At 64.8% G+C, this 14,196-nt stretch overlaps 1 long non-coding RNA gene across 4 annotated transcripts; it reads left to right on the top strand.

Moving 5' to 3' along the window:
- Positions 1 to 3,423: 3,423 nt before the first annotated feature.
- Positions 3,424 to 11,212, top strand: LOC132236027 (uncharacterized). 4 transcript variants are annotated; one of them, XR_009453147.1, is made up of 3 exons: positions 3,424 to 4,387; positions 10,319 to 10,618; positions 11,014 to 11,212. It is a non-coding gene; the product is annotated as an uncharacterized LOC132236027 (long non-coding RNA). The 4 variants fall into 4 exon arrangements; XR_009453148.1 differs by lacking the exon at positions 3,424 to 4,387 and adding an exon at positions 7,726 to 7,817; XR_009453146.1 differs by lacking the exon at positions 3,424 to 4,387 and adding an exon at positions 8,214 to 9,820.
- The last annotated feature ends 2,984 nt before the right edge of the window (positions 11,213 to 14,196 follow it).

Genomic DNA, 14,196 nt, shown 5'->3' with positions numbered 1-14,196 from the left:
GTGTCTGGCCAGAGCCCCTCCCAGGCCTGACAGCCTCCGCCAGCCTGGCCTCCCTTCTGCAGGGGTCACCCGAGAAAGGGGGTCCTGCCCTGGAGAAACTGGGAACTTCTCATGCTTCTTGGGAGAGTTTGAAAAATCCTTAAAAACTACCCCCTCCCACCCCCCGCGTCCCCCTGGCACCGGAGGAAGGCCCGGGCACTCCTGGGGAGTTCCCAGCCTCGCTCACTTGGAGTTTTTCAGAAGAGAAACAGAGAACAAGGAGCCCTGGGCTTTCCCTACACACCCCGCTGAGCCCTTCCTTCTCCCGGGCCCTCCTGCTGGTCTGATGTCCCCAACAGACCCTGCGTGTGAGGAAGGAGAGGACCCCTTGGGGCCTGAAGACCTCAGCAGCCGGGGGTGTCGGGGGCTGGGAGTCCCAGCCCCACAGGTCTCCCCACAGTTGTGGTTCCAGGAGATTCTTGAAGCCCACTGGTCACCGGGCCCTCAGCTACCGGCCTGGAGCCGGTGGGGACGTGCCAAAGTCACCTGGAGGTCAAGGGAGCCCTCAAAAGCCAGGCTTTTTCCACGCGGGGCCTGAGGCAGGGGACAGGGTGACCAAGTGGGGTGGGGTCAGTGGCCACTTCAAGTTCAGCCCAAGGTTCTGAACACTCCTGGCCCCGACAGCCGGGTATCAGCAGGCACACCTGCGGGGCTCCCCCAAGCAGGAGACCCTGCCACAGGGACCCTGCGCCCCAGCCTGTGCCCCAGGGCTGTGAGAAAGGGAGACTGTGCCTGGCACCCCGGGGGCCTGGGAGCAGCCAGTGACACGGACCCAGGGACAACATGGTCAGTGCCAGGGATTCATCAGCTTTCTAACTGGGTGGCCTCACCCCTGCTTGGCCCAGGGGCTCAGAGCCCACCTGGGAGCTGCGGGGGAGGTCCCAGGGGCAGGGGAGGGCCGAGGAAGTGAAAGGGGAACCAGTGGGGGAGGGAGGTATTGGGAAAGTGCAGGCGGGCGGGGCTGGGACAGGGCGGCTGACTCACAGAGGTCACCAGCCACACGGGGCGCAGCCTGGCCTCCGATCCCTGAGAGGACAAGGCGAGGCACAGTACCTGAGGCTGCTGTGGCCAGAAAGCTCACTGCCAGCTCAGCTGGACTCTCCCCATTTCTCAGACAAGCAAACTGAGGCCAGTGAGCGGGGGAGACTCCGCCCTGCAGTTACTAGCACACGAGTCCTCCAGCCTCAGTGGTCACTGCTCGCAGCCCATGTTCCAGACGGGTAAACTGAGGCTCAGAGCGGCCAGCGGGCACTAGCAGAGGCGTGCTCCCCAGCACCCTGCCTGGCCGCGGGCACAGACGGGGCTCCACGTGGGGCACCTGTCAGCTGGTGCCACTCCTCTGGCCGTGGGGCCTGGGGCCCATCCAAGTGGAAACCCGATCATTGCCGCGGCCACGTCGCTGTGTAACCAGCCTCCTCGGCCAGAAATCTCAGCCTCCGCCACCGCTGCCGCCAGGAACCACGCAGGTCCCGCGGCCTGGGTGTCCTGACTGATCTCTCCCCATGCCCAGCCCTTGTCGCTGCTGGGGATAAGGGGACCCACCAGCCTGCACTGTCTGGGGACAGTCCTGACTCAGTGACATTGGTCACTCATGGGCTTGGGTTTATGGGCCAGGCAAGGAGGCCACTGTTGGAGCCTGGGGGCAGCAGCCAGGACGCCCCCTCATTTCCTGGTCGCTGGGGAGGAATTCTGACTAAGTGCCCCGGGCTGCTGAGACCCCTCGCATTGGGGGTGACAGTGTGGGGGGCACACAGATGTGCCTGAGACATGTGTCCCAGAACGCAGGGACGCAGCTGGGGCCTCCAGGCCCGGGGAGGACTCTGCAATAAGCCCTGTGCCCAGGGCGAGCGGGCGGGTGGCAGGGGTCGGGACAGGGGACAACTGTGCCCTCAGTGAGGGCAGAGCAGGGGCGCCAGGCAGGAAGGCAGAGTCCTGCTCGGACCCCGCGTTTCTCTGAACACTGCCCAGGTTCCGTTCTGTCACTCGGCCCCTGCATGTCCTGGGAAGTGACGCCGAACTCGGGGCTCACCAGGGTCAGCGCGTCCGCGGATGGCACCTCCTGGGTGGGCTCCTGGGCCTTTAAGGAGTCGTCACAGACACCCCGGAAGCTGGCCGCCACCTGTCTCCTTAGCAAAGCAGAAGCCAAGGCCCACAGCACGTGGCAGGCCCAGGGCCAGGCGGTCTGTGCAGCGCGGGGGCAGGGCCCCCTCCCAAGGCCAAGCAGGATGGGGCTCTAAGGCGGCCTGAGCGGCCCCAGCTGCCCAGGCGCCCCGGCCTGGCCTAGCCCAGCCCAGCCCTGCCCACTTGCAGAGCCTCATCCTCATGCCTCCCAAGTCAGAGGGACTTCAGGGCCCTCAGAGGGTCAGGCTCAGGTTGGGGAACGCTCCTTGCCAACCCCTGCTTGGTCCTGAGGCCTCGCTGAGCCCTCTCTGCAGGCGGGCAGGGGCAGGGGCAGGGCAGGGCCAGGCTGGTTCATCGTGGTCCCAGCACACAGTGGGCAGCAGCGGACGCAGAAGCAGATGGAAGGTTAGGGTGCCCGCTGTCATCTCCCAGCTGAGGCAGCCGAGCGGATTGTGGGTTGGTGGCCTGGGGCAGGTGGCTCACCAGGTCTCAGAGCTGTAGGGAGGGGACGGGAGAGTGAACAGAACTGCTCAGGCCGGGCCCGCCCAGAGCAGGTACAGGGGGGCCCTATGCTGGTGACCGTGGGCCAGAGGTGGGCATGAAGCCCCTGATGCCATAACTTCCTCTCCGGCCTGGGCTGTGATCCCAGCAGAGAAGACCGGCCGGCACGTGGGCAAGCAGGCCAGGGAGGGGGGCGCAAAGCCTTGATCGGGTGCTGAAAGCAAGAGGCCGCCCAGATTGGGAGACCTGTAACCCCACCCGCAGCCGGACGGTGGGAAACTGTCATCAGCTGCAGGTGTTTACCCAAGAAACATGGGTGCACCATAATGGACCGATAGGCGCGTACAGGAGCAGTCGCATAGATTCATCTGGAATATACACATATTCACAGAGCCCCGACCTCAGGGCACCCGAGGGCTCTCCAGCAGCAGAAGGGGCAGCTGGGAGCGGTGCGTGCATAGAGGGAATGCACTGCTGGCCCACGCAGCTCGCCGATCTCCTCGTGAGCGCACCGCTGAGAAAGGAGGCGCAGAGCAGCGCAGCTGTGACTCGGAGTTCAGGGCGTCAGGAGCCCGAGCGGAGCGGGCCTGCGCTGGTCAGGGCAGTGCTGGCCCTCGGGAGTGGTGACTGGCCAGGGCATGAGGGGCTCTTGGGAGCTGGAAATGTGCATGGAAGTAGCCAGTTTGGGGGACAATTCGAGTAGCTGCCCACGAACGCCATGGTGGTCCCTAGGTTGAGAGTATGGCCCGGCCTGTCCAGGCCTTACACTTGCTCTTCTCTATCCATAATGGACCCTCCTCCCTCCACACACCCTTTTTGCTGCTTTAAGTTCTGCGTACTCTTCAGGGCTCAGGGGAAACACCGCCTCCTCCAGGAAGCCCTCCCTGGTCCCCAGGCCAGGGCAGGGCTCTCCTGGCTCCTGCACTTGTCACGCTCACATCTGATAATCAGAGGCACCTGTGTGGGCACAGGGTTCCTCTCCCTCCATGCTCGGCGGGCGGGGCCACATCTGTTTTGCTCTCTGTGGGATCCCCAACTCCTGGCATGTCATTAGTGAGGTTTGCAGCTTCCATCTATGGACGGAAGGAGGGACGGAAGGGACCTAGTTCTGCAGAGAAGGGAGCCAGGCGGCAGGAATGGATGCGTCCTCTCCAGGGTGTGAGCATCCTGTCCCGGCAGGGCGTGGCAGGGCCCTGGCAGGAGCCATACGCTGCGACTGCCAAAGCCGATGAGGAATAGGCCAGGGAGGAAGGGGCGGGCCAGCTCAGGGCGCACACCTTCCAGCGGGTGTTGGCAGGAGGGGAGCGGAGGGTGAGAGTCACCGGAAGTCCTCCGGTCTTGGCGGCAGCAGCTGACTCACCAGTGACTGATCATGCTCACAGGTCAGACTCCAGCCCCGCACTCCACAGGTACCGGGACCGCGGTCTGACATCCTGGGCGTGGAGGGGCTGGCCTGAAGGAGGGGCAGCCTGCGGTCTGGCAAGGCTTTCCAGGGAGGGCTTTTTCCGAGCTGGGCCTTGACGTTTGAATAGGAGTCCAGCAAGGAGACACAGAGAGGGCGTTGGCAGAGGGGGTGATGGGAGAGCTGCAAACATCTGAGGTGATGGCGCACTTCGGAAACAGTCTGTGGGAGCCTCAGTGGGGAGATCTGGGCCCAACGCCATTTTCATTCTGGCCAGCACCCCGGAGAGCCCATGGTGGCCCCAGATGAGAAAGAACCCAGTGGGTGAGCTGGGGTGGGGTGGGCATAAGGCAGGGGAGCCCTCAGCCGCCGGACACCGGAGGGAAGGAGCTCAGAGCCCTCACCCTTTGGGAGGAATGTTCCGGGCCTTGAATTCAGGCCCCATTGCAGAGATGGGGACACTGAGGTGGACGTGGCAGAGCCCAGACTCACAGACCTGGTTAAGCTTGGGTCTGGAGCCCGAAGTTCCAGAGACAGGCCCTCCTGGAGGCCGGGCACCCACAGACACAAGCTCACGGGGCCAGCCTCTGGGACCCAGCACTGGGAGCACCCCGAGACCCAGCAGGGAACTGGTGGGAACTGGATCTGGAACTCGGGACCAGGCCGCCCAGGTGACAGCTGCAGGACCCTTCCTCCCCTCGGCCTCCGCCTGGCCCAGCGAGGGCAGGGAGCTGCAGGGCCACAGCAATACAGCTTTGGCGTCCAGCCAGGAGGTGGCAAAGTGCTTCGCGAGCCTGGCGATGGACTAGCTGGCATCCAGAATGCCTGGGGCAGCGTGTGCTCGGGCACTGGCATAAACCCAGAGCCGGGACTTTGTCCTGCAGGGTGCTGGGAGCTACAGAGGCTGAAGGCCGGGAGGGGGGAGCGGGACGGGCCAAAGCTGATGCTTCAGGGGGTGGCTCCGCGGAAAGCAGCAGCCTGCCGCCCCCTCGGGTTCGGTTCCTCGCCGCCTCCGGCCGAGCAGGCGTCTGTAACAGAAACACAGAGGCGAGGCGTGCGCACGCCCACGGCCACGGCGTGAGGACAGTGGCCTGGCCTGGTGCCCTTCCCTTTCTGCTCTTCCCTTCCAGTGGCTCTGGAATTCGATTCTGGCCCCATGGCCACCCCAAGGGGTAGGCAGGCAGCGTTCATTAGACCGTTTTAAGGTTGTGGGTACCAAGGCTGACAGTCGGGGCCGGGACCTGCCTGGGTGTGTGCGGCTCCCTCACTCCCACGCAGGGCTGTGCTCCCCTGGAGGTGAGGTACTGAGTCCCCATCCCCCACAGGCCCCACTGCCCTTCACAGCCTCCAGGGGCCAGGCCTGTCTTGCTCACTCCCCGTCAATTGTCCCATGAGGCAGGGGCCTTGATGGCTCCCCAAATCACAGGTCAGGCTGAGGAGTGAGGGGCCTGCCCAAGGGGCGATGGCGAGATGGGGCAGGTGTGCCATCTCTGTGGCTCTGGGCAGGTAACGGGGAGGCCTCGGTTTCTTCACCTGTAAAGTGGGGGGACACTGTGGGGGGGTGTCGGGAGGACAACACGGGGGTGTGTCAGCTCAGAAAAGTGCCCCACGTCACTCCTGGGCTGGAAGGGGCCTGCTGTGGTGGCTGCCACTCCTGCTCCCAGCGGGGAGCTCCGGGCCAGTGGCCTCTCCCTCCGTGGTACCCACAGTGGGCTTTGGGGGAGGGGTGGGAGGATGTGGGAGGGTGTGGGAGGAGGAGGAGGGTGTGTGCCCATCAGCTGATGAGCTGAACTTCCTGGCCCTGATCCCAGCAGCCCCCTGAGCAGAGCACAAAGGACAAAGGGCAAAGGGCAGGGCCTCTCCCTGTCATCAGGGGCCACTTGCAGGCCGTATCTAGACTTAATCAGGACAGCGCCTTGGCCCAGGGTGCACTGGGTCTGGCGCCAGCCTCTGGGAGCTCCCCCACCGCCTTCCCCACGGCCAAGGCCAGGCCTGGGCGGGGCAGGAGGCATCTGTCTGTCAGGGGCAGAGAACAGGCCTAGAGACCATGGGGAGCACACACCGGGCACGCCCCTCCCAGGCCCTGACCACTGAGCCCTCCTGCCGTGCCCCACGCGGACACTTAGGCCACGTCTCTGTAAGAGCTGGGAATGTCGGGGGGACGGGGCGCATCACAGCCGGTGGCAGGCCACTTGTGGGGTCCCCGTGGGAATACCTGAGACAGCATTCCAGTGTCCCCCGCCCTCGGAACAGGGTTCACTGGCCGAGATGGAAGAGCAGGACTCCCGCCCCACCCTGGCCCCGCCCTGCTGCCTCTGACCTCAGTGTGCCCAACTGTATAGCGGGGCCCAGTGGCCTCGGCCTGGACCCCCAGGGCCCCAGGTGGACTCTGGACTCCCTGATGGCCCTAAATCCTGGGCTCCCAGCCCTCCTCCCACTGGGTGGCCAGGGCTGGGGTTGGTGGCAGTTGAGGGTGGGGGCCTCCTCTGCGGGGAGTCTGGGCCCAGACACTGGGCGCCAGAACAGAGGTCCGACTCTCGCAGGTTGGCGGGAGCAAACCCGAGCTCGGAGTGCCCATCGGGACCCCAGGCAGGTAGCTGCCCAGGTGAGCTGCTCGGACCCCTTGCCAGCCTCCAGCCGGGTTGGTGGGAGCCAGGGCCAGGCGCTGGCTGAGCGGCTGGGTCCAGGCCCCTCTGCCAGGCTGGGTGGTTATTATCTGGTGCTCCCAGCCCGCAGGGCTCACATGGAGATAAGCTGGCGGCCCGGCTCGGCTCGGAGGTGTCCAGCGCGCGCTGCTCCAGGCCCGAGCGCCCTGCAGGCCCCAGCCCCCACCCCGCCCCTCCGGAGGCCCGGCCCACTTGGCCCAACTTCCTCTCCATAAAAGGCGAGGTTTGGGAGCACCCCTGGAGGGGGCGTTGGGAGGGTGGAGGAGGTGTGCCTGCCCCCTCCCCCCAGGGGCCCCGCAGTCCACCCATCAGCCCAGCCTCGGGTTTTCCTAAACCCCTGCCTCGCCCCCTCCAGACCAGGCCCCCGACCAAGGCCCTTCCTGGGGCCTGCCCCCTACTGCCCCTCCCCCATCCCAGTGTACAGCGTCCCGGTGAGCCGGTCACTTTGTCCCCAGTTTGTGATTGAACAGAGACCCGGGGCGGAGCCGGCCTGGGCGCTGGGCTGCGGCCGGGCAGGGGGCACTGAAGAACCTCAGGAAACGCCGATGTGCCCAGAGGGTCACACGGCCACCAGCTCGGGCAGACGCCCAGCAGTTCTAACTTCCTGTGGGCGTCTGTGCACGTGAACACTCCGGGGCCGGGGACCCCTCCCAGGCACACCTGCCAGACCCCTGGCAGTGCCACTTAGCCCCTGCGACCTGGGCTGTTCCCTCTGCTCACAGCCTCGCTTTCCCCACCTGCTCAACGGGAGATGCTCTCGCCCGTTTGTGCAGCGTGAAGTCGGACACGCAGCAGGGCCCTGCCAGGTTAGAGTGAAGGAACCGGGGCAGCTGCTTCCTGCCTGGCACCCCCACTGAGCACGCTCCCAGGAGAGCAAAGGTGTGCTCTGAGCGCCCCGCCGCAGAGCGGCCCAGGGACCCGAGCCCCCCGCCCCCTGGGACGGCGGTGAGGAGAATAACATGCGGGGAGACACCAGTGGAGCTCCATCAATGCCGCTGCCAGCCCCTGCCCACGCGGGGGTGGCATCTGTATCGGGCCCTGGGCCGGGCAGCAGGGCCTTGGGTGTCATCTGGCTCCACCCCGCCGAGGTATGCGGCCCGGCAGCACCCATCCCTCTCCGGGCCTCAGTTTCCCTCGGTAAATTCGGGGAGTCTGGGCCAGGCGAGTGGGGGCGGGGGCGGAGAGGAGCTGCGGGAAGGCCGAGCCGCGCCCCCTCCCGGCCCCCAGCCGCGGTCACGGCCGCCCCTCGGCTCCACGTCCGCTGCCCACGAGGCCGCCATAAAAGGCAAAGGGTGGCAGGTCTCGGAGCCGAACTTAGTCATCCGGCCCGCAGGCTGCCGGCGCGCCGCGCAGCTTCCTCCCCGCGCTTCCCGTCTGCGGAGGGGCCGGGGGAGGGGGCCTTTCGAAATGCGCTGGCTTCTCCGCAGGGCAGCCGGCCCGGGGCGGGTCCGCTCGGGGCGGGTGGGGGCCCGGCCGGGAGGTGGGGGCCGGGCTGGAGGCGCTCTCGGAGAGGCTGGGGGCCTGCGGCAGACGCCCCCTTCCCTCTCCGCCGGCCCCGGGCGCTTTAACCCTGAGGCTGCCGGCGGGCAGGATGCGGGAAGGTCTGCGGCCCTGACAGTATGGCCCCTGGCCCCCTGGCCCCTGCCGGGTGACCTGCCCCGATGGCCCAGGTGGCTGCTCTGATCAGTCTCAGCGAGGTCCCTGGGGAGAGAAGCGCCGCGCACCCACGTGCAGGCTGTGCAGTGTAAGGACACCCCGGGATGAAGCCACTGGACACTGGACACCGGGCAGGGCGGGCAGGGGCGGGGCAGAGGAATGCGGTGGAATTCAGGCGGCGTCAGGAAGAGCAGGGCTGGTCTCTGGTCCCTGGATGAACCTGAGCCCAGAGGCGCACACCCTCGCTCTGGCTCAGGCCCCGCTCCCAGGCAAAGCTCACGTCTGGTGACAGCAGTCAGGGTGGTGATTCTGGGGGCAGGTAGCAGGGGGGGTGGGGGGGGCACAGGGAGCTTCCTGGAATGGCAGCGTCCTGTGTGCTGGTTGGGGTGAGGCTGCTGGCCGACAGCCGGATGGGGCTGTGCACTGAGGGGGTGGCGGCGACTGTGGGGACATGACACCCAGGGCAGGATGTGAAGGCACGCACAGGACACGCGTGCCGGGCACAGGGCTGGGTGGCGGTGGCAGGGGCTCAGGGAGAGGTGCGGAGGGTGAGGGTCCCGCAGCCCACAGCATGGCCTCTATTTGAGAAGCCAAAGCCGAAGAGGCTCGGTGAAAAGATTCCCGGGCCTGGAGGTGCACTCTGTTCCCCTGAGTGCTTTTCCGTGTATTTGGAACAGTTCACACTTTTTAGGAAGAAGCCGGTGGGGAGACGGGGCTGGGAGTCGGATGGGGTGCAGCTCTGACCCTGTTTCTTGTTCGGTGCAACGCAGTCACCAAGAACTCCCTGCGGTGCATGAGCCCCCGCCGCTCAGGTGCTCAACAAAGGGGTCTGGGTGGGGCCCCCCTTTTCCTCAGCCCCCCTGGGAGAAGGCACGACTTCCTGGGGTGGGGAGCCAGGGTGGGAAGGTCTCCACCTGCGGCTCCTTAGGCCAGTGGCCTGGCCTGGCCTGGCCGGGAAGGCTTGTGTTTCTGACAAATGGGGCCAGCCAGCCCCATGCCCTGCCCGTCCCGTCCCGCCTGTCCTGTCCCCGGGGCCAGGGTCACTCCAGGTGAGGCTCGGGGACAGCACACTCAGCAGGACGCAGGTCACCTGGCCTCCGAGTCCACGTGGCCCGAGCCTCAGGAGCCTCTGCAGCGGCGAGGACAGGCCTGGATGGGGTGCCAGCCCGCGAGGCCTGCAGCCCCGCCCGCAGGGCACTGTTGGGGTGCTGGGAGCCCCGGAGGGCTGTGGGCAGCCCAGCTGGAGCCAGCAGGAAGGAAGGGAGGAGGGTCTGGGGTTAAGAAAGTGCATTTGGGAAAGGAGAGGGAAGAAGAAAGAGAAAGCAAAAGGGGGGTCGCACCCAGGCTCTCGGGTGAAAGCCCCCGTGACCCCCGGGAAAGAATCTTCCCAAACGCGGAGGTTAAGTGACGAGGTGACCCAGCTGCGGAAGGCAAGGTCAGGGGGAGGTGTGAGCAGGAGAGATTGACAGGTTTCGGGGGTGGGGCGGGGACAGCGGAGCCTTTGTAGAGGGTGTGAGGCTGCCCCCGGGAAGGGAGGCCCTGAGAGTAAGGAAGGAGGGGCGGGGGCCCAGAGGAGGGGGGTGGGGGGGGAGGGGGTGGGGGAGAAAGAAGTGACTGGGGCTTGGGCAGGATTCGGGCAGGACCTGGTGGAAGACACTCCTCCCTCCCGGGTGCCCTCTAGTGGGGACCTCTCACCCTGGCGAGGTGGACCTGTGCTGCCTGGGCTCAATCCATTAGGGACCAGGGACCAGCTGGGTTCTCCCGGTGCCCCCAGCCCACCGCTGGCTCCCCATCTGTAGCTCCCCTCCCCCCTCCGCAGGCTCTGTCTCATCAGGTCTTGCAGGACAAGTGGCTGCGGGGAAGCATCAGGCAAGAGGAACGCTGCAGCCTCCTGGGGACCCTGTCAGTGAGGACGTGTCTCCCCCTTTTCCAGAGGGCAGCGAGGCTAGAGGGTCCGCAGGCACCCCGCCTGGGTGCACTCATGCACACGATCAGCTGGCACCCGGTGGAGCAGTCCCCTTCTGAACACTCACCTGAGGGACCCTCTTGCAGGCTCCACCCCTTGTGGCCTTCAGCCCCTGAGCTGGGGTCAGATCCCAGCATGCCCCAGGGCTGAAGAGCAAGGTTGACCTTGGAGGAAATAGCTTCCACTCCAAAAGGAAGTCAAATGCTGCCGATTTCCATCGGTGGGAAACCAGGTGGATGACGCCACCGCCTTGGGCCGGATTTACAGGTATGAGCGGCACCCAGAGGCGGCCGGGCACGGGCATGGCCTCCGGCAGATGGCTTGGCCGGTAGAAGCTCCAACCCCTCGGTGGCCTACATTCAGTGAGGCGGGCGTGCCGCACGTCCCGGGCAGGACCGGGAGGAAGAATCCACAGGGAGTGACTTGTCAGGGGTGACCTGCTCGCCTTTGAGAAATCTAGGGGTGAGGCGCGCCATCATCCCTGGACTCTGTGTGGTGTCCTCCCGGCTGGCGAGAGGGGAGATGGTTCCTGATCCCAGAGGGCGGATGGCACCGCAGGCAGCACAGGCTGAGTGGCAATCTTAAGCAGAGATGGAGCTGTTTCCAGAAAGTTCTACTTGTAGGGATCTTTGATGGAGGGTAAGTGATCGTGGTGTCCTTAGGAATGAAGTCGGCGGGTCATGCACAGAAGCATCACTCGAACTAGGTGACAGTAAAACCCGAAGGCTGGGGACAGGACAGTGAGCTTCCAGGTTTGAAATATGTAACTGAGTGCATTCAAAGAGAAATGCGTATGTTACTGCCTCACAGTTTGTTCTTTCAATTTGTTGACAACCCTAATAAATGATAAAGTTTCCTTTATCATTCGACGCATTTATTTTATGCATTTACACGTGAGACTCTGGGCAAGGTTCTCTCTGTGGAGCACCCCTGCCTTTCCCCACCCCTCCCCCAGGGTGTTCTCTCTCTCTCTCCCTCTCTCCCTCCCTCCCTCCCCTAAGCTCCAAGAGCCCCTCTTTTGCCTCTGTACCTTCTTTCCTGAGCCCATTTCTTCTATGGCTCACTTTTACCTCTGCGACTTTCTAAATAAACTCTCTCTTAATAAACAAATAAAAGTGCCATTCTGACCTCCGACGAACGGATAAACAAAATGTGGCGTACACATGCAGTGGAAAACAGTCCACCTTTGAGGGAAGGAAACCCTGATTGGTGCTATGACAAGGGTGAACCTCGAGGACTTTTGCTGAGTGAGTGAGCCAGACAAAAGGACAAGTGCTGTCCTTCCAAGAACTACCGAGAACAGTCAAATCCTACAAACAGAAGGCAGAGGGTGGCTGCCAGGGGGAGGGGAAAAGGGGAATTTCAAGGGGGTAGGAGTTTCATACTTGCAAGATGTAAAAGGTCTGCGCGGCTGTTCCACAACCGAGTGGGTGTACTTAATACTACTAAGCCCTAAAGTTAAACGTGGTTAAGATGGCAAGTTTTACCATGTGTATTTTGCCACAATTTAAAAAGTACAAGATGCAACAAAAACACACTTTAAAGACTTAGGAATTTTAAAACCATGATGCTTAGCCGGCATCTCTGAGTATCATTGATCACAAGCGAAACAGTCCACAGGCGCCCAGGGCCCGCAGAAGGGTTGAGGTCCCCAGCGCCCCCTGTTGGCAGAGCCCAGCAGGAATTCCGGGCGGCCGGGAATTCTGGGAATTGTAGTTTGCAGTCTCGGGCGGAGACTCGCCGCGAAGCTGGGAGACAATAGACCCAAAGCCGGCGCCCACGCCCGCAGGGAACCGGCAGGACGCGAGCCCGGCGCGCCTGTCCTCCCGCTGCGCTCGGCAGCCTCTCACCGGGAACGCGGACGGGGCGCCCGCCGGTCCACTCGCCCATGAAGCACGTGGCGCCCCCGGTGGCGGTTTGCACCTGGATAGATCGGCCAGGCTGAGTGCCCACCCCACCGTCTGCGGTCAGCTCGTAGGTGCCCCTGACACCCCCCCGCCGGGGCCGGGGCCTCGGCAGTGACCGTGGGAGGACGCTGCCGCGTAGGGAACCGAACGGCGCTCCCCGTTCTCACTCTGGATGCAGCTGCAGCCTCGGAAGTGACTCAGCGGAATTCCTGGGGCTGGGGCTGGCGGGAGGGGGCGTGGCATTCCTGGGGCTGGGCTGGCGGGAGGGGGCGTGGCATTCCTGGGGCTGGGCTGGCGGGAGGGGGCGTGGCCAGGGCCGAGGCCCCGCCCACCCAGGTCCGCGCGGATCCCGGGCTCGCCCACCCTCGCGTTTTCCCCGCCCGCCGCAGGCCTTCGCGGGCACCGCCAGCCCAGGGTTGGGGGAGGGCGGTCGTTCAAGATGGGAGTGCGGCCTGAGCTGGGAGGGAGGGAGGAACCGGAGACTTGCGCGGTGGGGTGGGGTGGGGTGGGGTGGGGTGGGGTGGGGTGGGGTGGGGTGGGGTGGGGTGGGGTGGGGTGGGGTGGGGTGGGGTGGCGGGGATTTCTCCCGATCTTCCCGGAACCTCCATCTCTGAGCCTGGCCGTAGGTGGGGGTGAGGATCTGGGGTGGGGTGGGGGCTGGTTCTGTTTCCAACCCCGGGGCCCAGCGTTTGGCAGGTGGCGGGCGAGCAGAGTCGGTCCCGCCTGGACTTCCCGGGTGACTCAGCAGCGGGTCAGGCCCGCTCCGGGACTAACTGCCTCCTGGATAAAGGGGATCAGTTAGCGGCCTTCCGGGGTGACCATACCCCCGGTGGCAGCCTGGGCCGCTGGGGGGAGGGAGGGGAGGGGCGTTGCTGGGCAGGCTTGGGTGAAGGTCCGAGCGCTGGACCAGGGCCGCGGCGCCAATGCTCGAAGAACTGAGCCTCAGTTTTGCAAATGCGGAAACCGGGCGGAGCGGGTGGCGCACTGCGCTGGCGAATGGTGCGTCCAGCGTGGCCCCGCGCCCGGGCGCCCTCCCCGGGGAAGCCGGCCGCGGCCACCGAGACGGCCGAGGCGCCTGTTTCCTCCGAGGGCGGAAGCGGGTTGGACGCCACCCAGGCCCGGCAGCCCCGGAGGAGCCCGGCGCCACCTCCCACCTCCCGATTAGGGTGCGTGGGCACCCAGCGGCCACCAGGTGGCGCCGGAGACGCGCCTGGCACGCCAACTGGGCGGGTCGTCCCCAGAAGAGTCCCCAGACCATATAGAAGTTGCTGGGCCTGGCCCGTGTGGCCCAGTGGTTGAGCGTCAGCCCGTGCACCAGGAGTCACTGGTTCCGTTCCCTCGGAAGTGACTCATGCCCGGGTTGTGGGCTTGATCCCCAGCTGTTTGATGCTTCTCTCTCATCAATGTTTTTCTCGCTCTCACTCTTTCTCTAAAATGAATAAAAACACTTTTTTTAAAGAAGCTTATTGGACAAAAAGAAAAAAAAGCACTGAGTTGAAAAGATGTCATATACAAGTATCCAATCATTATATATTTAAGCGGTGACATTGCAACTGAATTTGCCTCTTCCCTCCCAGAGGCGGGGACCTGTCCCGGCAGGGTTAGAGGAAAGAGCTGCGGTGATTCCCAGAGTACCAGGTTCCAGCGCAGTGAGAGGTGGGCAGAACTTGGAGGGGAGGGGAGGGGTACAGAGCAGGAGCTCATCCAGCCGGTAAGAGGGTGGGTGGGGTTGGGCAGTGCAGTAGCGGGGCTGGAGGTGACATCCCTGTGTTGCCCAGCTGGGGGCTGGCCAGGGTTTGTCCCAGAGTGGGCTCAGGGACGTTAGTGGAGGTGGTCCTCACCATGATGTCCAGCTCCGCTGGCATCACACCAGGCCTTGAAAGACACTGACTGGCCACCCTGGGCTGTGCCTGGCCCTATCTCCCCGGCCTCACAGCA

Source organism: Myotis daubentonii, chromosome 5 (assembly GCF_963259705.1).
Source record: "Myotis daubentonii chromosome 5, mMyoDau2.1, whole genome shotgun sequence".
Taxonomy (NCBI): domain Eukaryota; kingdom Metazoa; phylum Chordata; class Mammalia; order Chiroptera; family Vespertilionidae; genus Myotis; species Myotis daubentonii.
This window is presented reverse-complemented; position numbering and strand designations above follow the sequence as displayed.